Below are 23788 nucleotides of genomic sequence, written 5' to 3'. Positions count from 1 at the left end.
GGGCAGGGACTTCCTTTATTCGTGTTCTCAGAGCCTAGAACGGTATCTGGAAAATGAAGCAGATGCTTGATAAATATTGGTTGAATGAATAAAAGAATCTTCTTCAATCCTTGGCACTTTAATGTATAGGTTTGTTTGTTTTTATTTTCTGTAATACACTTAATTCTGTGGCACATGGGAATGCATTTGTCATTTAGCAATAGTAGTCATTTAATTTTGCAAAATATTTTATAAGTATGAACTTTTTTTGGGGGATGAGGCTTAAGTTTTTTTCTAATTAAAATTTATTGAGGTGACAACAGTCTAATACACCATCTATATATTGCATTATGTGTTCACCAAAGTATAAACTTTTAAAAAATTAAATATAATAGGATATGTGTGAAGGTTGGGTACAAAGTTAGTTAATAAAAATTGGTCCTGGACTTCTCAGAGTATATACTTTTTTTTTAATTAAAGTTTATTGGTATATACTTTTAATTTTGTTTTTTTTTAATCTTTTTCTACCCATCACATTCTGTTATGTAGACAAAGGTAAAGCAAAAATAAGATATATACTCAACTCTTCATTGCCCATGCTGCTGAACAAGCTACTTACTGCAACTATTTTGCTTGTGTTTGTTTTTATGCTTTTTATGAGTTAAAGAGGATCAATGTTTTGGTTGAGAAAGTTTGCTTATAGAATATATAGGGGGAAAAAATAAGTAAGAAAAAATGAGCAATGTAGCAGATGGTTTTGTTATCTATTCTGCATAATGATGCCTAAGAATTTGAAAGCAAGATTTGCTGTGGATCATGCTCCTCTTATTTTTGTCTCCTATTGCACTCCCTTAGTTTCTGCCAACAAAAATAGATAACTCAGTTTTTTATGCATTAACAGATAAAAGAATTAATACCCTGCAAATATACCTAGTGACTAAATATACATTATTTAGAAAAATCAGTGCAAATATATTTATGTTAATCAAGTGTCTCAGGAAAATGCATATTCAGATAAAATGTGTCTTGTTTTCACCCCATTTACTTGGAAAACCTTGATAAGAAGAGATGAGATTCTAGAAACTATAGGAAAAAAAGGATATATATTCTATGTAAAAAAGATAGCATGAGAAAAGATTTGGATGTGAGTACTATGTTCCCATGAAGGGGTTCTGGAAGTTAATCACCACATTGTGGGGCCCTTAAAATGCATCAAACTACCTTTGAATGTACAACTAGTATACACTGATTCACTTATTCTTTATTTAATTATCAGACATTACCCAGATATCAACTATGGGCCGGATTTTTAGTTAGGTAGTTTGTTTTGTATTTAAGATTACAAAGTTAAATAAATAACAGGGCTCTACCATCAAGTTACTCACAGCCTACTTAGGGAGAGAGAAATATATTAATTTGTAAGTGAAATGAGTTGCTTAGAAATCTAGACAAGATATGGGGGAAGTGGTAGAGTTGGCCGCAGAAGGCAATTATCAATTCAAGCTTGGCAGAGTCTGTGTGAGATTAGCACCGGGTAGTGGAAGCTAGGAAAGGTATAAGGAAGATACCTTGCATGTCAGGTAAAAATTGGAATGATGTTTAAAAAGTTAACTGATTCAACATAACAAAAAATAGATATATTGGGCATTATCAAAATTAAAAACTTGGGCTTCAAAGGACACCATCAAGAAAGTGGAAAGACACCCACAGAATGGGAGAAAATTTTTGCAAATCGTATGTTTGATAAGGGACTTGTATCAAGAATACCTAAAAGACTCTTACAAGTCCACAATAAAAAGATAAACAATCCAGTTTTAAAAATGGGTAAAGCATCTGAATAGACATTTCTCCAAATAAAATATATAAATACCAGTAAGCACAGAAAAAGATGCATAATATCATTTAGTCATCAAGAAAATGCAAACCAAAACCACACTGAGATAATACTTTGCACCTACTAAATTGGCTATAATCAGAAAGACAGATAATAACAAGTGTTGGTAAGGAGTGGAGAAATTGGCATTATAATCACAAGTTCTACTCACACTCAAGGGGAGGGAATTATTCAGTAAGTCCTCACTTAATATCTTGTATAAATTCTGCGACTTTAAGTGAAACAAGGTACAACAAAACCAGATTTTACCATTGGCTAATTGATATAAATAAGAGTGAAGTTGCTACAGCATCTCATCAACGTTATAATGAAACTACAGGGCTTTCCTAGGACCTGCTGTGCAGGGCCTGTGCACCAGCGGTGGGAACCTTGGGGACCATCTTAGACTCTGCCCACCACACAGAGTTTTCCTCTGCCCAATTCACTCTTTATCTGTTTGTTCTACTTACTGGGCGATTTCGTCAACTTTATCTTCCAAATCTTGGATTGAGTGTTTTCAAAATTTTGGCAATCATATTTGACTTCTAAGAGTACGTTCATGTTTTATAAAAATTTTTTTATCTAAGATAGCTTGTTTGTAATAACCTCTCTTATCTCTCTGAGTTTAATTTACAGTTCAATTTGTTTTTTATTCTGTACCCTGCACTATTTCCTCAGAATTTGTTTTTTCTCCTGTTTATATGTTTTAGCCTCTGACTTGCACTTTGGCGATGGTCCTTAAATGGTGATTCTTGACTGTCTACTCATATTTAAAAGTAAGTTACAGAGAAGATGATTGGAAGCTCCTCAGGCTTTTATGCTGGTTGGTTTTACTGTACAGTGATTGGACAGGAACACAGCTATTGTTTTAGGGGACTCTGAAATGCCAACTCTCGCAATTGTTCCAGAGAAGCATTCTCCAACATCTTGTAGGGGTAGCTGTCAGTATTCTGAGAGCTGAATGGAGAGAGGGAGCCTTGGTTCCACAATTCAGTGTGCAGATTTGTATTTAATCTCCTTGCTTTTTGTACGGACCCTCATAGCTGAGACACAGCTGTTTTAAGGTCTTAGGTGAGTAAATCTGTCTTCAGTCAAGGAGTTCCCTGCTTGTGTGGGTTGAGGGAGGGCATTTGAGCTCTAACTTTCTAATGAAGACTGTCAAGGGATCTTTCAGCCACATAGAGGGACAAATGCAAGATTAGTGGGGCATAAGCTTAGATAATTTAGGGGTTCCCCTTCAAGAAAAAGAATACAGAATTAGTTACTGGGCTCTGGTAGAGCCTGTGTAAAGGAGTAAAACTTGATTGATGTCACTTGTCGCTTTTGCTTTCATAGGGACAAGTGCCTTTAATTTCACAGTGTTCTGGGTGGCGAATTCAATGATTTCTGTGCAGCTACTTCAGTCTCTACTCAGCCACGTCAGTTTCACTTGTCCATCCACTTTCTACATTCAGTTATTTTGTTAACATCCCTTTATTTTCTGTTATTTTTCTGTTGTTTTAATTTCTTGTGAGTTTTTAAGAGGGAGCAAGGAACAAGGGTGCTTAATTTGTCCAGTTTAACCAGGGCTTCCATAAACTCATTTTAGAGTTGGAAGAAATCATCTAGTTCCGGAATACTTAACTTGGATTTTAAGAGGTCTGTGAACTTTCTCCTCTCCAGAGTATATGCAAAATTTTGTAAGAGAAGTGTTTGTGACTATTTTTCTGGGGGGAAGATCTATAACTCTTATCAGCTTCTCAAAAGTTAATATCCCTTGATATTCACCATTGAGGACAGTGCAGTTAAGAGAGATGACGCTCAGACTTCTCCTTGATTCTATGTGTCTGACAATAGAAAAGCCTTGATTCTTAGTAGAGAGGTCACCTAAGGGAAGAATTACTTCAGCTGTGAGCGTTCTGACTCTGGCTTTCCTCAGCATACTCTAGTCCTCTGTTGGGTGTATAAATATGGGCATGTGTTCTGCTTTTGCCTAACTGAAGGCCTTCTTTCTTGTTGAATGATAGTTTTGTCTTCTATTGTGGGGAAGAGACATTTTCCTTGAAAGAATGCTGTCCATGTTTATAAATACAGTAGGGAGATCTCAACTTGCACCTTGCCTGTGTTTATCCCAGGTTTGGCCATCCTGGGACATCTGTGTCTTGGGCTCCCCTAAATTTGCAAGGTCTCCAGGAGTCTATCTATATAGCAGCCTCAGCATCCTCCTGAGCGATAACGCTTTCTAACGGAATAGAGGCAGCCTGGGATTGGCAGGGAGGAGTGATTTGGGGGCGCGTTGAAGCAGTTTTCATTCAGCTCTTACTCTGCCCAGTTCCCACAGATCCCCGTCTACATGCTAGGAAAGACCTAGTGAGTAAAATCTCAAAGAGATGTTTGTATGAAAATCTCTGGAACATTGGAAGAATACAGCATTGTTGTTTGGGGATCCACATAACAACTTAAGACTGAACTCATGAAAAGTTATTCCCTACTTTGGTGGTATTGTGACACACTATTGGGTTTTTTTTGTTTGTTTGTTTGTTTTGACAGCTTCAGAGTGCTTTTATGGCAAAGGTGAGAGTCTCAGAGGACTTGGCACTCATCTTAGGGAGTCAGGAAACCAGGAAAATAGTGTTTGTTGTTTGGTACCTGGAAGAACTGTAATCATTGCTTGTGAGACACCTCCTAGAGAGGGGAGGAGGCATTTCAGGTCTTGAAATTGCTAGGCATTCCTATTGCAAGCCTCTTATTTGGTTGAGCAGGGGAAACATGGGATACATATAGAATGTGTAAAGGCTCCTATGGCTAGAGATGAGGCATGTCCTTTTACGTTTTGAATTCAGGTATGCTATCTCATTAAACACTCAGTAGTGAGAATGATCTTCAAGTATCATTGACTCTCAAGTCCTTTGATGATAGGATTTGAATTTCACCAAAAGGAAGAGCTGTGATTTGCTTATGGATCATTTCCCACAGAGCCAGGTTGCCAACAGAATCATCATATGTCACTATCTGGAGATAGACCCCTCTGTGGGTCTGTCTAAGTCTTCACTAAAATCAGTAAGAAGGTGTGAAGTGTAAGGGGTGTGGGGCTGTGTCCCCCACAACTTAGAAACCCCGAGGAGCAGTTCTGCCTTTGTGCTGCCAGCAACAGCCCTCCCGGGGGGAGGGGGGGGTTAACAAATTGCTTGGCTCTTTGGAAGGGGCAGTAACCTCCCCAGTGGGAGAAATCTGCTAATCCCTTAGTTTCTCTGATGGCAGGTCTGGAAAGAATCTGTTGAGAAGATAGTTGTTACCTTGACAGCAGGAGTGCAGCATGCGTGTGTCTCTCCTGGTCCCCATGTGATCTTTGCTGTGACGTTTGTACCTGCACGAGATTCAGGAAGGCGGAGACAGCCCGAGTGGATCCCTTACGCCCCCCAGGAGGCTGAGCTGGGCCCCCGGGGGGCAGTGTGCACTCTCCCTTTGCCACACTCAGAAGTCAACTGATGGGACCAGAGTGGGAACTCAGGGAAGACAGAATGATTCCTGATATGGGCGAAGTACTGGGTAAGTAAGGGTGCCCGCACTTTCAACAAACCAATCATCTAAAATGCTTCTCAACATTGGGCAAATGTAAGAGGATGACTATCTCCCTTTTCCAAGTAGCCGTGTGTGTTGCCGGACAGTTCTCAACATCGCATCTGAATCATCTCAGGTGTTTTCACCGTCCTTGCCTTTCTCACTTTCATTATTTGTTCTTTCTCCTTGTATTCAAACATTTCGTAAATTGAGGATTGTTTCGGCTTATAAGTGTTCAGGGATGAGTTGGGGACATTTCTAGATTTGAGGCCGATTCTGTGGTCACCGTTGCTCAGCTCCTCATTTCACCTGGATTTATAAACTTAGTCATCCTGCTGCAGGCATGTCGCCACCTCTCCTTTTATTCCATCAGGTTTCAGACTAGAATTCTAGCTATTATACAAAGTTCCATATAAAACAAGCTGCAGTGTTCTATGTTTCTCATCGTTTATAATTGAAGAAGTTGTCTTCATGATATATTCATAAGTGGATATATTTGATCATTTGCAGTTTCTTCCTCCCTTCTGTCCCTCTTCCTGTTCCTTCTTTTCTTAACCAAAAATCCTCTTAGAAAATTCCTTATCTTAGAGGGATGTGAAAACATTGAGAAGAATGATCTAATTCAAACTTGTGTTTTATTTTATTATGTTTTTTTTTCTCCCTCTGAAGCACAAATCTTTCCTAAGCATGCTCTCTTTCACAGCAGCAAGCTATGGCGACCTGAACATCTCAGCCTTTCCCACCCTGGGAGCACAAAAGCGTTCACCTCTCAGTTGCTGTGCAGCCCACCTACCCATTACGGTCCCTGTGGAGTTCCCCTCCTCCATGGAGTTGTGGAAATTCCCCCACAAGATGCTTTTAATTTATCCATGCAGAACTGGGGCTAGAGCTCACTCCTGGGGTTTCCTAGACTCTATTGCCACAGCTGCCAAAACTGGAATTCTGCTGTTGCTACTGCAGTCTAGCTGCAGATCCCCGTGAAAGGCTGAGCGCCGCTGCTCCACTGGTGCCGGCATGCCACAGAGCTGTCACCGCTGCCTTGGTGTGGTTCTCATCTCAGGCACCTCCGCCAGTGGCACTTTTGCAAAGCGAGAGAAAGAATGCTCCCTTGTTCCACATTAATGTGAAGACAAAAGGTTCTAGGACAGTCTTAGTTATCCTGAAAGCACAATGAGTTAGACACACACAGTGCTTTCTTCTAGTGCAACTGCATTGCTTCTGCTGCAGCCAGAACTTCCACCAGGAACTCTGCTGTTGCAGGTGCCTTCCAGCCTGGTAAGCTGGGATTTGGCTGCCACCAACACCTTCTCATTTGGGATTCCTGCTAATATCTTGGTCAATTCTGTTTTGAGAATGAAAAGCAGAATGTTTTGGGAATGGTGGGAAGGCCTGGGCCCCCAAATTTCGAAGTTGTGAGACAGTTGTTAATTCATATGCACAGGGCTCAAACATGCTCCTGGAATGCCCGGGTCCCCTTGGGTTCTGTTATCAGTTGCTAAATTCAACTGCCCTCCAACTCTTAGGTCCTTTTGCTGAATTACTGCATCAGATACCTTGCTCCCTTTGGTAAATTTTCTATTGTCGCTGATTTTATTTGAGGTTCCCCCAATTAATCAGACATAGTTGTATGTGTGTGGAACCTAACTGGGGTCAGGATTTAATTATTTTCCCAAGAGGGTCCACAATCTCAAGTAATCCAGTTTATTTTAAGAGAGTCTCTGTCTGTAGGAGGGTTGAAGGGTGGTGGGGTCCTCGTTCTCCCTGACTTGCATGCCTCTGAGTCTCAGCTCCAGCCCAACCAAAGCTCTGCATTTTCAGCCAGTTATAGTTCAGGTTTCAAACATTTTATTTACCTGTAGCTCCCCCATCCACAGGACACTAGCTTTTGCTCTCCCTCTCTCCTCCCAGGCCTTATCTAACCAGTACTGGTCATCTTCGCATCCCTAGCATGCCTGCTCAGACCAGGCCCCGAACTTCTCTCTGTTCTTCGCATTGGTCAATCTCTTTTCCATGGCCTTCTTTCTTTTTCCTCAGAAAGAGAGTATAAATTACATATAAATACATTCCTCATGTCACAGTACATAATTATCTATTTTTCATAACTTTTTCCACCTCAGTTGTTCAGTTCAAATGATAAACTATTTCAAATATTCAGGAATCTATAGAAACTAATATAAGAAATACCACGTAGCCAGTGCCTACATTTAACAAATGTGAACATTTGGCCATCTTAGCTTCAGATATTTTGAAATAAATACAACATTACAGATATAAAAGTCCTGTACTTAACTTCTCCCTAGCCCATAACTCCCCAAGTCCCCCAGAAGTAACCATTCCTGAAGTACATTTCTTTCCTTCCCATCAATGTTTTATGCATTTTGTTTACGTGTATGTATCCATATCTAGACATAATATTTTATGGGTTTAAAGATTAAATGTATGACATTATTCAGTACATAACATATTCCAACTTGATTTCTTCATTCAAACTTAAGTTTTTCATATTTTCTTACATGTTGATACATTAGATGTTATTCTTTGTTTTAACTACTATAGAGCTCACATTTGAGAATATATCCATTTCTCAATTGATAGGCTAGATAGCTACTTTGAAAAATAAGCTCCCTTCTTTCTCACTCTTCCAACTTTTGCCATACTACCCCTGAACAATTTTATTATTACTTCCTGATTCTGATTATTGGTTCAATTCTAGAAGCCTTCTTACCTTTTTTGGCTTTAATGTTGAAGGAAGTCGATGGATACTTGAACTAAAAAACAGGGTAGCTCAAGGATGAGAAAGGAGTATGAAGTTATAAGCTCTGAAATGATGACATGAAGATGATCAAAGGGATTATATAAGATTGGCAAAGATGCTATAACTGAGACAGCGAAAGCATGGGGGCTCTTGGGGAAGACAGCCCACGTTGGTATTCTAGCTTCACTCCTTTCTAGCCATGTGAGCTTGGTAATTCTCTCTAAACGTCTAAAAACTCTCTAAATCTCAAATCATGGATAGCTTATGAATTGCTTTGAGCATGAAATAAAATAATTCATGTAAGGCTTGTAGTGCAGTGTCTGTCACAGGGTAAGTATTCTGTTCATCTTGGCTAAGAGAAATAGTCATTGCTTACTTGAATGCAGATACCTCTATTTTGATAGTGGGGTCTATGTGGGGATCTAGCTCTGCTTCTTGGATGGAGGGGTGTGTGTGTGTGTGTGTGTGTGTGTGTGTGTGTGTGTGTGTGTTCAGGGAGGGATGGAGAGGGGATTACTGTAGAATTTATAATCTCAGGCATATATAGAAGATCTCCCCACTCCTGCTTCATAGGTGAGATAGACCTTTAGATGTGTTGAGGATTCTATATTAATTCAAGGAAATTGTTCAATATTCTAACATCTTCTAAGACCACTATCAATAATGAAATATAAAGATTGTGTTGAAATATGTTCTGTAAAAATAAGTTCAATCATCCCACTACATTAAATATAGTTTAAGATGGACTTTTCATATGTATGTTTTAACTTATCTGAGGACTCCAAGAATCTATTCAATTCTGTTAAACCCATCTCTGAATGAAACTTTTTATTAGAAAATAAATATGTATGTAAGCAGATAAAGGTAGTGATAGACCATCAGGTTCAGGGGGGAAACTGTGGCTTGAGAGATTTTAGTGACTCCGTTTTCAGTCTCATGAAATCTGACTTGTATTATTGCTCCTTGAAGGCATTATTCAGCCAAATACACACAGATGCTATTGAAAGAGACAAGGATTGTTCTTGGCTGGGGAAAATGCTAAGTAAGGCGAAAGGTGGAATGGGAACCTCTTCAGAGTAGCTATTTCTTCCCAAGTCTCAAATTAATAAGTGTTATTCAGAGATTGGTTATTTCAAATGACTCTATTAAGACAAAACAGAGATTGTGATGCATGTAGCCAGAGACACAGAAGGAAATGGTGCCAAATAGGGGTGTTGAACACAAGAAACATTTAAACAGATGGTCGTTCATTGTGGAAATATTTTAAACAGTGATGCACTAATCCTGAGGATGAACTGAGGAGGTATGTCGGTTAAGCGCCAAACTCTCGTGTAGCCAGCAATACTCAGTTCTTATTCTCTTTAACCTATGGGCATTCTGAAATTTTCATTTCTTTCACGAGGATAGAAAATAAAGAGATAGGAGCTTTCGGAAATACTGCTTATCTCTCTTAGGACCTGGCTCCTAACACTAATTTTATAGCTGTTTTCCAAAACTTCATGCATTATGCAAAGACTTTCCTCTCCCAAATACAATGATGTTTGTAATACCAACTAAGATACATGAAATTTTTTGCTGCATTTGTACCATAGATATTAAATCCCTGAGGACTGCATATGGACTGTGTATATAAACTACTCAGTAAGACAATATAAAGATGATTTTCATTAAAGGATACGTGATAATGTACACATGTAAATGGGAACCAGCAGTCTGCTAAATAAGGATAATCTGGACATAATTTCTATATAAAGATCCATTTTTGGTATGAGTTTTTCTTAGAGAATTCAGATCCTTATGTTTGATGGATTTCAATAAATTTACATTTTTCTATATTTCAATAGGAATCTATTTTTCCAACATTTTGTTACAGGCACTCTTTCATTTGACAAGCACTTTACAATGAATATTTGTATTTATATATTTCATATCCCAGTAAGAGATTAGGAGTAGATAGCTTTATAGAAGTTCTTACAGAGATTTGCTGAGACAAATTTCTTATATTTTTTTCTAGGAAGAAATCTTTGATTTTTATTTTTCTTCCAGTTAATGGAAATGTGTACATCATATTACCTCAGCAATAAGAATGCAGAACTGTAAAAAAAGAATGTGACGAATAGAACATGAGAGAGGGTCAAGAAGCGAAGAAATGAAAAACAGATTTTTATATGGATTTAGGTATCATGAGGTATCATACTCTCAATAAAAATTTTTATATTGTTTGAGATTCATCAGGTAATTGTTATTTTTCTTCTTACAGATACCCATACCTGTTTCATAACCTCCCCTGGCTGGAAACCTGAGCACCGATGCTTGACCTATTGTAAGTCAGAAAGTCATGTATGGAAAAGAACAGCTTTTCGTTTTAAACTCTTTCCTTTCTTTACTGAGAGAGAGAGAGAGAGAGAGAGAGAGAGAGAGAGAGAGAGAGAGAGAGAGAGAGAGAGAGAGAGAGAGAGAGAGAGTTTTAAATCATAAATGGTTAGAAACAAAAGAGCCTTTTTGTTTCTGTGAGCAAATGTCTGACCTTGTTCTGAATTGATAAACTGCATAGGTCTAACTTTACTAATTTAAACTCCCAGAGTTCCTCTTGTGATATTGGTGAGTACTCAATAAATCATTGCTATTGTTGTTGATGAATATAGGTAACAAAAGAATGTGGAGATGCATTTTTCCCTTTTGTGGCTTGATAATAAAAAAGTTTCCTTTTCAAACCATTGTAGGGACACATCTATTTGTAGGTCTTATAACTGTCGGTCTTTTATGCCTCCTATTATAATTTGGTCTAGACACAATAGTTTTTAATCTTCACATGGAAACACATTGGAGAAAAGTAATGAGACACCATTTGGAATTGTTGGCAACATTAAATGTTTAAAAAAATGAAGTCACAAAAGCAGGAGAACAAAAGACCTCATCCTGGCTGATGAGATGATTTAACCAGCAGCTGGTGTTGGCACCAAACTATCAGCCAGACTGTTAAAAAAAATCTCAGGGGCTGGTAACTCTGCCCTCTGTGGGGAAAAGATATAAAATGTATCCCTCATTATACTTTTGGTACACAGATTTACCTTATGGATGTGTAATTGGAAGAAAAATATGAGGATATGGCATTGCACGAAAAGCCAAGAGTGGGACACACAGTATTAAGTGGCGTGGTCTTTCTACAACAGATTTTTATTCTTTGCAGTTTGGGAGGCAGTCAGTGTCAAGTCTTATATTATCACAGTGCCTCCTCCTGCCTACATCTAAGCTCCCTTGGCTCACATATTGATGTTCAGAGGGAAAGAGCCCAGGGAAAACGGATTGGAAAAGTACTCATAGTTATTGTAAAGTGCCTCTGCAGTGTGGAGTGGCACGTACAATATCTTTCTCCAAACACCAAGCAGTGTGTGTCTATTTTTGGCATCACATTTATAAATGGGGCTCATGCTTATTGTGATACAGAAAAAAAAAAATGCTTTCAAGATTTACATTCAGCTGTACAGTTTTATAATATTTTAGTCTGCAGTATTTTTATAGATGATGCTAATTTGGTAGTGAGGTTTATTAGCTATGTGAGTCTAAGCCCTTAGTACATGTAAGGATATATGGTCAGCGGAAGCTCTGAGAGTATTTTGTGACAAATCCCCATATGCTAATAAGGAGTATTAACCACACACAGTGAGGTTAATGAAGTTCTCTATTCTCTGTACTTTTTAATTAATTTTTTGCACTTTTTGGATTATAAGAAGCTGGGTATTTTGTGCACATGTCCAGCTCGTGTGACAGTCTTCATTCTCCCAGGACAAGAAAGATTTCTTTCTATTTTTGCAGTCTTTAATGAAGTCCCCCAAAGCCAAATTCTCCATTTTCCAGCTTGAGTTGGTTGACTTTTGTTTTATATATACCCATCAGTTTCAATGGACAGGTTAAAGTTAGAGAATGAAATTTTTTTTAACCTATGGAATCAGACTTGTTTCAAATTGTTGACCAGTAAAACAATTTGTGTTCATATCAAACACTTTATATAATAAGAGATTCCTGTTTGATCAGCATAATTTTTGTTTTTTTAAAGATTTTTATTGGGGAAGGGGAACAGGACTTTATTGGGGAACAGTGTATACTTCCAGGACTTTTTTCCAACTCAAGTTGTTGTCCTTTCAGTCTTAGTTGTGGAGGGCGCAGCTCAGCTCCAGGTTCAGGTCCAGTTGCCATTGTTAGTTGTAGGGGGCATTGCCCACCATACCTTGAGGGAGTCGAACTGGCAGCCTTGTGGTTGAGAGGATGCGCTCCAACGAACTGAGCCATCCGGGAGCTCAGCGGCAGCTCAGCTCAAGGTGCCGTGTTCAATCTTAGTTGCAGGGGGCAGAACCCACCATCCCTTGTGGGACTCGAGGAGTTGAACCGGCAACCTTGTGGTTGAGAGCACACTGGCCCATGTGGGAATTGAACCGGCAGCGTTGGGAGTTAGGAGCACCGACCTCCAATCGCCTGAGCCACCGGGCCAGCCCAACATAATCTTCTTTGAAGAGTGTTGTGAACTTAACTATATTAAGTAGGGGTTCTTAACATCACCCTGAGCTTTTGGGATCTGGCAAATTTGAATCTCTTCCCTACTGCTGTGTGAAACCTTTATGTACTACGCTTTATGTGATGCAATAGCCAGTGAACAGCAAATAAAACCCTACATCCTGAAAAAGATCAATGGGCAGAGCATTTGATCATAAAAGAGCAGAAATGAATTTCAGGAGGGATGCTAAAGGCCAGATGGCCCTGCAGAGCTCTGCCAAGATTTCAGTGACCCTAGGACAACCAAGGCAATGAAGGGACTGTGCTCTATTACACAGACAGCACAAGGGCAAGGAGTCTTGGTTATTTAGCAAAAAAAAAAAAAAAAAAAAAAAGTAGGTTTTTTTATTTAGCTGCTTCCTAATAGTGGCTGGACTTTGTGATCTTTGCATTTGCTGTCTTTTGCTCGTTTGCTCAATTGCTCATCGATTGCACAGGTTTTGTTTGGAAGATGTTTGAGTCTCACTGACTGCCCTCATCTTCCATCATTACTTATCCAGCGGCTGATACATCCTGAGCACTATGTTAGGGCTGGATATATAATTGTGAACAAGATGGACATGGCTTTTGCCTTCAGGGAGCTTGTGTTTTAGTGGGGAAGATAAAAAAATCCGACAACTAGTTATAATAATGCATAATGAGGTATGTGAAAAAGAAGGTACAGAGTTCAATAGGTGCACTTAAAGGAGAACCCAGTGTAATCTAGAGGTCAGACCAGGTCTCCTGGGAAGGCATATGTAGGCAGAGACCTGAAGGATAAGTAGGAATCTGCTAGTAAAAGTAAGGGAAAATGCCATATAGAAAGGACAGTGTGTATGAAGTGGTGAAATTGAGAGATATTTTGGCATAGTTGAGCAACTTGAGCATAGAAGGAAGACTAAAATGGAAGGTCTAGAGGGTTTCTGTTTCTTTCTCTCCCTTCCCATACCCTACAGTATGAGGTGGGTATGAGGGAGGTGGCGAGAAGGTTTCGATGGGAACAATGATTTAAATTTTGGCAGGAGGAAAAACTTTGGAAGTGGGAAGTAGGTCTCCAGAAATGCATCGTGGGAATAGGAATTGACTCACAAGGCAGAGAATTAGGTTTGATTAGGGTTAAGTTATCCATATAATGTGGCTGCTAATGTTGCTGGAGAGTAAAGTGAAGAAGAAACAGCTGAGAATCAATAGAATGTAGAAACAACTGAGATCACTTGGATAGTATGTGTAGAGAATGAAGACTTAAAAAGAAACTTGAAGGACATTGACATTTAGTTGACAGAGGAAAAGCTGCAAAGATTGGGAAGGAGAGGCCAGAAAGAGAGCAGAAAAACTAGTAAACTGTGGTTTGTCACAGAAGTAACGGTAAGAGTCCTTTTAGGGTTGGGACTCACCTCAGGATTCAAAATTTAAGGGGGTACCAAAAAACCCAGTAATTAAGATCAACAATATTTTAATATAATATATATATATATATATATATATATATATATATATATATATATATATATATATATATATATATATATATATATATATATATATATATATATAAAACCTAAGTCAATGCAAAAGATCCATATGAGCAAAACATCAAACTTTTAAATAGAGACAAAATCAGAATTACTGAATTTTCCTTTTGCCTCAGGCATCAGAAAGGCTCAGGACACTATGACACTATTAGATTTAGAAATCTTTTATATTTAGAAGTTTGATATTTTGTTCATATAAGAAAGAAGGGAGTGATAAACTTTGTCATATGTGGCTGAGAAGTCGGTCAAGAAACGGGTTGATATCAGTCCATTGGATTTAGGGACAAGCTATTGTTATTGGATCTTCTCTCTACCTTGTTTTAATAAACCACAATGGAGGTTATCTTACTGTCTCTACAAACGTAATCACTACCTCCTAAAAAGCCAAATCCCTTTCTGAATTAGGAGATTGTATAAACACAAATGTATTTTTTTCTTTAAAAGTTGTTTTGTTTTTATTCTGGTAAAATACATGTAGCATAAAAATTACCATCTTAACTGTTTTTAAGTGTACAGTTCAACAATATTAAGTATTTCATGTTGTTGTGCAAACATCACCATCATCCATATCCAGAACTGTTTTTGTCTTGCAAAACTGAAACTCTATACCCATTAAAAAACTTTTTTGATTTAAACTCTCTTTTGTTTGATATTAGTATAGCATCTCCTGCTCTCTTTTGGTTACCATTTGTGTGGACTATCTTTTTCCTATCCTTTCACTTTCAGCCTATTAGTGTCTTTGGACCTAAAGTGAGTCCTTGTAGACAGCATATAGTCGGATCATTTTCCCCCATTTTGCCATTCTCTTGTCTTTTATTGGACAATTTAATCCATTTACATTTAAAGTAATAACTGTTAAGGAGGGACTTCTTTCTTTTTTGCTATTTATTTTCTATATACCTTATAGTTTTCTTTTTGTCTCTCATTTTCCACGCTGAGAGCTGAAATTGACTAAAATTAACCACAAATTGCATACAAGCCTTCCCTTGGAAGTTGCAAGCCTTCAGTAGACTTCAGAGTTTCAAAATAGTCACATCAGACAGATTCTGCCAGTGTAATTGTTATCTGGGTGGGGAGACAGATTCTTGGTGCTTCCTATTCCAACCTTTTTTCCAGGATCCTTTCTAAGTATACGTTTTTAACTTCATGGTATCTTTCATGTTGACTTTAAAGTGAAATGAAATAATTCCTCAGTTTTATGAATTCTTCTTTTTTTTTCCCATGCTCATTTTAATTTTTAGAGATTTAATTAATTAATTAATTAATTTATTTATTTATTTCTCCCCTTTCTTCTGTCTCCCCACCCCAATCTTGTTTAAGCCGTTGTTTCTCAGTCTAGTTGTGTAGGACACAGCTCCCTGTGTAAGACACAGCTCCCTGGCCCATGCTGGTATTATGAGCCTTGTGCACCCCCTTGGCTGAGGCAGTTGGTCATCTGTTAGCCGCTCACAGCAGCTTACCACAGCTCTCACCGGCTGCCGGCCCCTCAGGATGGTTACCAGCCACTCATGCTGGCCACCGGCAGCTCATGGCAGCACATGGTAGCCCACGGCAGCATACAGCAGCCCATGGCCGCTCACGTCCACCTCTGGCTGCTCATGGCAGCCCAGCTCCAGGGAGAGCTATTGTTCACAATCTTAGCTGCAGAGGGAGCAGCTCACTGGCCCATTGGGAATCGAACCAATGACCTTGGTGTTAGGAGCCCGGTGTTTCAACCACCTGAGCCACCAGGCTGGCCCAAGAGATTTTTATTAAAAATATAATTAGCATACAATATTTTATTAAGTTCAGGTATACACAATAGTTGTTCAACATTTATATGCCTGAAGAAGTGATCACCATGATTAAGTCCAGCCACCATCTGAAACCATACTACACTATCACAATATTATTGACTGTATTCCCCATGCTGTACATTACATCCCTGTAACTTATTTGTTTTACACCTGGAAATTTGGACCACTTATTGCCCTTCCACTTTCCCCCCTTTTAATATTTTATTTACAGTTGACATTCAATATTATTTTATATTAATTTCAGGTGTATAGCTTAGTGGTTACACATTTATATAATTTGAGAAGTGATCCCCCTGGACTAGTCTAGTACCCACCAGTCACTATACATAGTTATTACCATATTATTGACTATATTCGCTATGCTTTGCTTTACATCCCCATGACTATTTTGTAACTACCAATTTGTACTTTAATGCCTTCCCCTTTTTCACCCTGCTCCCCAACCCTTCTCCCATCTATCACCCTGATAAATCTAGTACCCATTTGACACCATACATAGTTAATTACAATATTATTGACAATATTCCTTATGCTATACCCTACATCTCTATGACTACTGTGTAACAACCAATTTGTACTTCTTAATCCCTTCCTCTTTTTCACTCATTCCCTTAACACCCCTCCCATCTGGCAACCATGAAAATGTTCTATCTAAGAGTCTGTTTCTGTTTTGTTTGTTTATTTTGTTCTTTAGGTTCCACACATAAGCAAAATCACATTGCATCTGTCTTTACTGTCTCACATACTCCACTCAGCACAATACCCTCCAGGTCCATCCATGCTGTTGCAGATGGCAAGAACCCATTCCCTTCCATCACGGAGCCATATTCCACTGTATATATGTACCACCCCCTCTTTATCCATTCTTCTATCAATGGACATCCAGGCTGCCTCCACATCTTGGCCATTGTAAACAATGCTGCTATGGACATATGGATGCACACATCCCCTCAAAGTAGCATTTTGGGTTTCTTTGTATAAGTACCAGGAAGTGGGATTACTGGATCCTTCTTTGTCTCTTGTTATAGCCTTTGTTTTAAAGTCTATTTTGTCTCGTAAAACCTACTCCAGATTTTTTGTCTGTTTATTTCCATTTTCATGAAATAACTTTTTCCATCCCTTTACTTTAAGTCTCTGTGTGTCTTTCAATCTAAAGTGAGTCTCTTGTAGGCAGCATATGTAAGGGTTTTGTTTTCTTATCCAATCAGCCACCCTCTGCTTTTGATTGGAGCATTTAATCACTTACATTGATAGATAAGTAGTTATTGCCATATTGCTTATCTTTTTCTTTTTGTTTTTCATCTTAAAGAAATCCCTATAACATTCCTTGTAATACTGGTTTGGTGGTGATAAACTTTAATTTTTTCTTGTCTGGGAAGCTCTTTATCTGTCCTTTGATTTTAAATGATAGGCTTGCTGGGTAGAGTATCCTTATTTGTAGGTACTTGTTTTTCATCACTTTGAATATTTCATGCCTATCGTTTCTGTCCTGAAAAATTTCTGTTTAGAAATCAGCTGACAGTCTTGTGGGAGCTCCTTTAAAGGTAACTAACTGCTTTTCTTTTGCTGCTTTTTAAGATTCTCTCTGTCTTTAACCTTTGCCATTTTAACTATAATGTGTCTTGGTGTGGGCCTGTTTGGGTTCATTTTGTTTGCGATTCTCTGCGTTTCCTTGTCTTGTATGGCTATTTCCTTCACCAGGTTGGGAAAGTTTTCATTCCTTATTTCTTCAAATAGATTCTCAATTTCTTGTTTTCTCTCTTCTCCTTCTTGTACATCTATGATGCAAATGTTGTTACACTTCGTGTTGTCCCAGAGGTCTTTTAAACTATCCTCATTTTTTGGGATTCTTTTTTCTTTTTGCTATTCCAATTGGATGTTTTCTGCTACCTTGTCTTCCAAATCTCTCAGTGTTTGTTTCTATGTATTAGATAGGGCTGTTATGTATTCCAGTCTTGCTGGGTGGCCTTATGTAGGAGGGGTCCTGTGGGGCCCAGTGGCACAGCCTCCCTGGTCACCTGAGCCAGGTGCTCCAGGAGTACTCCTTGTGTGTGTTGTGTGTGCCCTACTGTTATAGTTGAGCTTTGATTGCTGTTGGCATGTGTGGGTGGTATTGACCATCAGGTTGACTGGCTATCGGGTTTGGCTATGTCCACAGCTTATGGGCTACTGTGAGGGGGGCTTACCCCATGGAGCAGGATTCGCCCCAGTGGGCTCCAGTGTCTGCTAAGACTGACCTTTGTGTGTGCTGCTTGTGGGCCTAATTAAGTGGTGCTCTGCTGTGGTCTGAAGCCAACCTCCAAGTATATTGGTTCTGGAGCCTCTTGGGAAGGGTTCTGGTTCATGCTCAAGTCAGCCACGGCCTGTGACTAGCCAGGGAGTACCTGGTAGGAGCTACAAGGTGATCTATTGTTGGTCACTGCCTGTGCTGTACCTAGAGGCATATGGGAGAGGCCACACTGTGAGCTGAGGACAGCTGCTGGGTCAGGGGTATGCCCACAAAACCCCAGGACACTCAAAGTTGTGCTGCCACCTGCCAGCTCCTGTAAGGTTCAGCCACTGATAAAGCCTCCTGTGGTTTGCAAGTTGGTGAGGAAGTGTCTCAGTGAGTCAGCAGGATGGGGCAGCGGAGCTCACCAGGCCAATCAAATTCAGATTTGTCCTGTGGGGGCGGGTTCAACACAGGAAAGATGGTGCCTGCCTGCTGGCTGCACAAGAGGAGGAATCCACACAGGGAAAGTGAGGACTGTTCCTCCAGTCTTTGCCCCAAAGTGCCACAATTCAGTCTCTCCCTGTGGGTACAGAGTCCCAGAGAGCAATTTCCAGGTTCTCGGCTCACATGGAAAGGTGCTGGCTTGGTTATTAGATGGCTATCAGTTGTAATCAGATGGCCATCCACTGTGCCTGGGTGGCCATCAGCTGTTGCCGGTTAGCCATTAGCCGCTAATATAACTGCCGTGGCTATGCTGGCAAAGGGGTTGGCAGAGAAACGGATTGTGCATCGTGTGGAGCCTGCTTCCTGTGTCTCCAACCCAGCCGCTGGCAAGACTATAGTGGTATGAACCCCCTAGCCATGGCTCCGTTAGTGTTCCTTTTTGGCTTCACCATATCCTGTGTTCTTGTGTGGGGAGTGGGACCAGAGACCACGCGTGTGACACTCCCCATATGTCTCCAATGCCCCAGAGTTGCCCTCCCTCTGTGGAGCCCAGGGTGAGTGCCTGCGTGGGCCGTTTAAGAGGATGTCTGGGTTTCCCTCAGCCTTCTGTCCCACCTGGATGGTCAGAATCCCAACTGTTTTTCACAGCCAGAAGGTGTGGGGGCTCCTCTTCCCGGCACCAGCACTGTGAGCTGAAAAGCCTGGTGTTGGGCATTGGGGTCCCTCACTCCTACATGGGGAACCTCTGTGGTTGAGATATCTCTCCTAATTTTCAAACGCCACATGTGGGTGTGGGACCAGCCTGTTTTGCATCTCCACTCCTATAAATCTCAACATGGTTTCTTTTTTATATCCTTAGTTATAAAACTTCCATTCAGTTAGGCTTCAGATGGTTCTCCAGGCTGATTGCTCTATAATTCAGTTGTAATTTTGATGTGTTCAGGGGATGAGGCAAGCACAGTGTTTATCTACTATGAATTCATCTTTATAAGTTCTCTGGAAGGATCCATGTTCTTGCCTAAATCCATGGAGCAGGCATATCTAGTGTCAGAAATATCTGGGGAACCAGATAAATAGCTACATTTGCTAAGCACATCAATGCTTACCTCTGAGAGAAGTCAACTGCTATTTTGTTTTTGAAGTTTTGAAAGTATTTGGGAGGCACTAGATTTTAACAAAATAATTTGCTTCCTAATGTGCTCTTTAGTTTAAAGTGCTGTGTGTAAATCTGTGCTGTTTACAATACAATACAGATCCCTTTCTAATAAAGATGTTTATCTACATTCCTTCTCAAGTGCTCTGTTGATTTTTATTTAGATTGTACCTTAGGTCCTTTCACTCTCAGGTGATATTTTTTGCTCCAGTCATAGTTGGGATACCAGAGATAATTAGAAGTCACTTGTCATATCCCAGTCACCTGTCCAAAATTTGAAGAGTTCCAGCTTCACCATTCAGTGTGTCAAAAGCTTAATTATATCTACAGAGTAAAAAAATTTCAGTTATAGCTCATGAACCTCTGGCTTTAGGATGACCAACCGTCATGGTTTGGCTATAACTGCCCAGCTTTTTGCACTGAAAATCCAGTGTCCTGGTAAACCCTTTAGTACTGAGTAAATCCAGACAATTGATCACCCTACCTGCCTAGTAATATTTCCTGAATTTCTTTATTAAAGTCACCTAACTCTTTCGTCCACGTCTAAGAGTAACAGGTGACTCTGCTAATTTTACATGTTCATTTTCTTGCTAAATTTCTGAGGATTTGTTCAAGGATTGTGATTATTCATGGACTGCTGGCAGCTTAGAGTGAGAAGGGAGTTAAGAGATCCTGCAGTACAATCATCTCATTTTACAAATGAATAAAATCTCAATTACATCGGAAAGTTTTGACCATCTTCATTCCACTCTTGCTGTTATGGTACCAGATTTCTGCAATGTCTTCAAACATCTCCCTTCCCCCTAATTAAAAACAGATGATTATGTTGGAACATCAGCTACAGTAACAGGAAAAAGTAGCATTTGGTTAGCTTTAAGTTGTCCAATAATCTTTTTCTAATGTCTCTATTTGCGTCATAAGCATTTTAACTTCCCTGTGTCTAAAGTTCAGTTTCTCATGAATTACTCATATTATCTGAGTGTGAAAATAAGTATGGTCAAGTTAATTAGCATCAATTTTAATAAGATCCCAAAGTAATTTTACACAATGCTTCCTGGGAAGAAAGAAATTAAGCTTGATAACTGAGATGATAAGATCTAAACTAGAAGCACTGCAAGGGGCATGAAAGAAAGAAAACAAGCACAAAAAAAAAGGAGAAAGAAATTGTGTGTACTGTGTGTGATATATGGACAAGGTTTTCTTTTCAAAATCACACAATGGGTCTTTGTTATTTTGCCTCTCAAAGGAAATCAGACCCCAGTGATTTTTCAAAAAGCAGACTGACCTTATGGGCTTGTTGAAAATTCAAATACCTGGCTCCCATCCTTGGTCACTGTGATTCAGTAGCTCTGGAGTGGAACCTGGGAATCTCTATTTTTAATAAAGATCAAAAGTGATTCAAATGCAATTGGTCAATGGAGTAATATTTGGGGACCACTCAGCTAGGCTATTTGAAGAAGTTTTCCTATTTTTCACTTTGGGTAAAATATTAATGATGATTCCTCAAATTTTTTTGAAATGGCAGTTATTATTATATCATTATGCTTCCTTCAAAGAGAGGGAAATTGAGGAAGTTTGAGTCACATTTTAATGTAAGAATATGAGAAAATGAGGATTTCCACGCACACACCCGCCCCCAGTGTCATCCTGAAGAGTATATGAAGGTCCTGAAATAGGACCTGCTATAAAGAGCGAGGTTGAATTCCTCCATAGGTCATGTGGGACTGTGCAAGGCAATTTGTACATTCTACACTTGCCCATGATGAAGAGATGGAGTAAGGGTGGCCCCTAGAAACTGACCAGGAGTCTAGCACTTTTCAACTCTAGTCTGATTTGTGCTGTCCAACCTTAATTGAGTGAAGAAGAAACGACTCAAGTCTCTCTTGTTCACTATCCATGGTAGAAGTATCTCTTATTACATTGTGTTTATGTGGTCATGTACAAATACCCACAAACCCTAAAAAGTCCTCTGGGAAATTAACACAAGGCCCAAGTTTTTAATTAGCAGAGTAGATTCCCCAGCCCTGTCACTTAATGGCAAAGCAAAAGATGTTGTTGGCAATTAATTGGATGATCTGTAAAACTAGAATCCTGACCACTTGTGGTCGTTAAAGATCCCAGAGCACTTTCCTTATGGCAGACGGAGTCGTGGAATAATTCCCTGATAATTAAATTAGATTCTGCCCAGCTTCCCTTCATACTTTCAACTGGACTCTGTTCCCTTTCTATCCTTAACTGAAGTGAACTTGTACATTAATAGAGAGCCACTGGATTCCATAGTTATCTAAAGTATAGTAATAATGTCTCCTAAATTATGGAGTGAGATTCACTGGGGTAGTGGTCAACAGGCATACTTTGTACAAAAGGGAAATTGTTGAACTGGTATCTGAAGACACATGGTACCACTTCTGAAAAATTAAGCCTGTTAAACATTTCAGTATATAATTAAAAGTGCATGTCCAATTAGCTTTTAGAAGTCTTTTTTTTTTCTTTTTCCTTTTATGGATGATATCTTTGTATAAACAAAGTAATTGATAGGCATACTTTATTATTAGCACACTGAATCTATGTGTTTAATTAAAAACCACCAAAATATAAAAAGGCTGATCTCAGTCGCTAGGATAGAGGTAGAGATAAGAATAGTGAGACATACTGGGAACCAATCTGCTGACTTGAAATTTGTTGATGCAGAATTTTACTTCGTGTTTCTTCATTATAAGCAATTAGTCTGCTTCTTCTAATCTTCTACTACATTTTTCCAAAATGGAAGGATTGTAGGGCAGTAAGCTTTCTCTTAATAGTTATATTTTTTAATTACCACAAATTGTTTTATTAATACAAATGTTTTTTTCAAGCAAATGAAAATTCAATGAATTGTATACTTACTGAAAATAGAGTGCTGTTATTATTTAGCAGGTTGTCTGTTTCTGGGAATTAAAATTCTCTCTGAAATATTTCTAAAGATATGAATGAGATATTAATTTTTAATTGTGTATAGTAACTTTCTATTTGAAAGGTATTTAACTTTGTTAATAGACCAAAAAGCCTTTTATTTGGTATGCAGATTAACTTATACATATTCAGGAAAATAAAATATTCTCCCCAGTTTGTTAACTTTTGAGACTAAGTTAGAGATTGTTTTTGTCTACTTTTGTTATTATTGTTAATAATTTTCTGTTTCAAATAATATACCCAGCTCATAATTTCTTACCTTTAACACAAAATGGGTCAGAACGCACACACACACACACACACACACACACACACACACACACACAGTTTAAAACTTGAGAATTTTGTAACCATTTTCTATGGATCTCTTCTCTAACCCACCATAAATATTGCTTTATTTCAATTGGATAAAAAAGAAAAACAAAACACAGAAATCAGAAGGTAGACTACCCACTCATCTTTATTGTGAGAAAGAGGGTTTTATTACTTGCATAAATGTGAGAAAGAACTTTTTGAAAGGCATTAAGGGTGTTTATAAAATTTTTTAAGTATAAATATATTTCTGTAATGAAAATGTAAGTCACTTCAACAACACAGATAATTGGAAAATGTAGTAACATAATTAGGAAGTGTAAGTTTTAGTGTTTGTTAGCTTTGTGTTTAACATAATTTATTTAACTATAAGTTTGTGTAATTTAGTTTTAATAATGGCTATATTTAATAATTGGCTCACAAAAGTCCTAAAACAATTGGCTTTTGCAATCTGGCACAAGTAGGTTCCAACATACCACCAGATATAGTGCTATTGGGGAAGTTTTCCAAAACAGATATCAATTTATCTATTCATAAAATAGATCAATCATCATTTCTCATAGCATAAAGCAAAAATACAATGACTAAAGTTATTAAGTGAAAAAAAATCATTTTTCTAAAGAATTCTATATAATCACTAAATTATATATAATTATAGGGAGAAGGATTGGGAGGCTAAGTGATTGTAGGTAGGACAGGACATAGCTTTT

The 23788-nt window shown here is 38.7% G+C and overlaps 1 long non-coding RNA gene across 3 annotated transcripts in view; it reads left to right on the top strand.

The window, feature by feature from the left end:
* The window catches only part of LOC109461125 (uncharacterized), a 79284-nt gene that overhangs the window by 9746 nt on the left and 45750 nt on the right, over window positions 1-23788 (top strand). The window contains exons 2-3 of one of the 3 annotated variants that reach the window (XR_012493700.1): window positions 10194-10325; window positions 10408-10470. This is a non-coding gene — a long non-coding RNA (uncharacterized LOC109461125). Of the gene's footprint in view, window positions 1-6436; window positions 6668-10193; window positions 10326-10407; window positions 10471-23788 lie in introns of those variants that run through there. The other 2 variants (XR_002139630.2, XR_012493699.1) reach the window with 2 other exon arrangements.

Source organism: Rhinolophus sinicus, linkage group LG02 (genome assembly GCF_036562045.2).
Source record: "Rhinolophus sinicus isolate RSC01 linkage group LG02, ASM3656204v1, whole genome shotgun sequence".
NCBI lineage: Eukaryota > Metazoa > Chordata > Mammalia > Chiroptera > Rhinolophidae > Rhinolophus > Rhinolophus sinicus.
Note: the sequence above shows the minus strand (reverse complement) of the source record. Positions and strands in the feature narration are given on the sequence as shown.